We start from the raw sequence: 2500 nt of genomic DNA on the forward strand, positions 1-2500 counted from the left end.
CTTTAATCAGAAATAAGATAAAAACACAAACATGTAGGTGCGTATGTATATGTATCTCTCTCTCTCTTTCTCTCTCTCTCTCTCTCTCTCTCTCTCTCTCTCTCTCTCTCTCTCTCTCTCTCTCTCTCTCTCTCTCTCTCTCTCTCTCTCTCTCTCTCTCTCTCTCTCTTCTCTCTCTCTCTCTCTCTCTCTCTCTCTCTCTCTCTCTCTCTCACTCACTCACTCACTCACTCACACTCACTCTCTCTCTCTCTCTCTCTCTCTCTCTCTCTCTCACTCACTCACTCACTCACTCACTCACTCACTCACTCACTCACTCACTCACTCACTCACTCACTCTCTCACTCTCTCTATCTCTCTATCTATCTCTCTATCTATCTCTCTATCTATCTCTCTATCTATCTCTCTATCTATCTCTCTATCTATCTCTCTATCTATCTCTCTATCTCTCTCATACATACACACATACACACACACACACACACACACAAACACACATACACACACACACATACACACACATACACACATACACACACATACACACATACACACATACACACATACACACATACACACATACACGCACCTACCTACCTACCTACCTACCTACCTACCTACCTACCTACCTACCTACCTACCTACCTACCTACCTACCTACCTACTTACCTACCTACCTACCTACCTACCTACCTACCTACCTACCTACGTACGTACGTACGTACATACATATGTACATACATACACACAGGTATAATCTCATCTCATTTTCTGGACGGCTTTAACCTCACTAGGGTTGCAGGGGGGGTGCTTGAGCTTATTCCAGCTGCCTTTGGATCAGAAACTGAGGACACCCTAAATTGGTGGCCAACCAACCACAGGGCATAAGGAGACAAACAATTAACATTAATGCTCACACTACCTAGGGGGAATTTGGAGTGTCCAATCAGCCTACCATGCATGTTTTTTGGAATGTGGGAGAAAACCGGAGTACCTGGAGAAAACCAATGCAGGCCAGGGAGAACATGCATAGACACAAACACGTACGTATTTACACACACTTTCACACATATACACAAGAGTATCTATACACATACATACACGCACAAACATACATATACACACATACATATACATATATACACATACTACACACACATGCACACATTTGTGTATCTATACACACATACATACACAGCAAATGTTTTTGATGATGATTACAGTGAGAAGAGTTAGCAATCAATCCATAAATGCCAATCCTATTGATAAAAGTTTGCGTGTAAAACTTTTAACAGCCCTTACTCGCAATTTTTTTCATGATTACCACTCATAAACCTGTTTTTATCCATCTGTAAATCAGAAAAAAAACACTTTTATTCATCTCATTCTTTTCTGACCGTGACATGTCCAAGATTATGTGTGTGTTGGTATGTGTATGTGTGTGTGTGTCTAAATTTAGCTTGCACTAAATGTCGCTGACAAATGACAGCGGCCGGAATCGCGTCTGTGTCTGTTCGCGCGTGGGACAAAATGATTCGCCGTTGTGGCTTTTAATCTGGCGGGGAGGGAGGAACGAAGATACAGAGATGACAAATAGAACAGGAAGTGATGAACTCCTTGACAAATGAACCCAATCAGCTGAACCTATCACACACATACGCCGTGAGAAATAACTAGCTTGCGCTAATAAAGCCAACTAGCATGAGCATGTCATAGGCCACAAGCACATGCATCCATCTTGCGGCGGTAGGTGGCGGGGCTAGGGGCACATGGTCTGCTAGTTGTGATTTGTTCGCAGTCAATCGAGCAAACGAGCAAAACCAAACTGCAATCTTTTCTGCAGATTTCACTTTAACCATGTTATAATGTTGACTTTACTACCAAAAATGTCAACTCTCCCAAATTTATTTATTTTTGTCTCAGGGTGATCATTAATATTAATTAAATATGGACTTATTGTTTCCTGTAAGTTTCAAGCTAGACTGCAGGAGGGGCTTTTGGGTATAGTTTGAGTTTCAAAACAGTTTAATTGTAATATTTAAGCATACTTAGATTTATAACAATTAATATGCGCTGTGATAATGATAATATAGTCAAAACTTTTCAGGTTATGGATAGATTTTGTTAGTTAGTTTTTCATTGTAAGACATTAATAAATCCTTTGTTATAATTTTCTCTATTTTTTTGTGTTTCTTACATATTTCATAAAAAAATGGGACAGTTTGACCAATTTTAAAGGGTTTATTTTGTAGTTTTATGAGGACTGTGGAACATATATGATAATTTACATATAAAGTACACCTATTTACGAAATTTTCAAGTTAAAAAAACATTCTGGAACCAATTAATTTTAAGAGGTACAACTGTACTCTAGAATATATGCTAATTGCACCCTTTTTAAAGCTATTTTGACATTTAACTTTTTACCATTTCAGTCACTTTTAATTAACATTACAAATATGTACATCATAGGCGCCATTCAAAGCGGCTGATTGCTGCA

The sequence above is a fragment of the Stigmatopora nigra genome, chromosome 20 (genome assembly GCF_051989575.1).
Source record: "Stigmatopora nigra isolate UIUO_SnigA chromosome 20, RoL_Snig_1.1, whole genome shotgun sequence".
Taxonomy (NCBI): Eukaryota; Metazoa; Chordata; class Actinopteri; order Syngnathiformes; family Syngnathidae; genus Stigmatopora; species Stigmatopora nigra.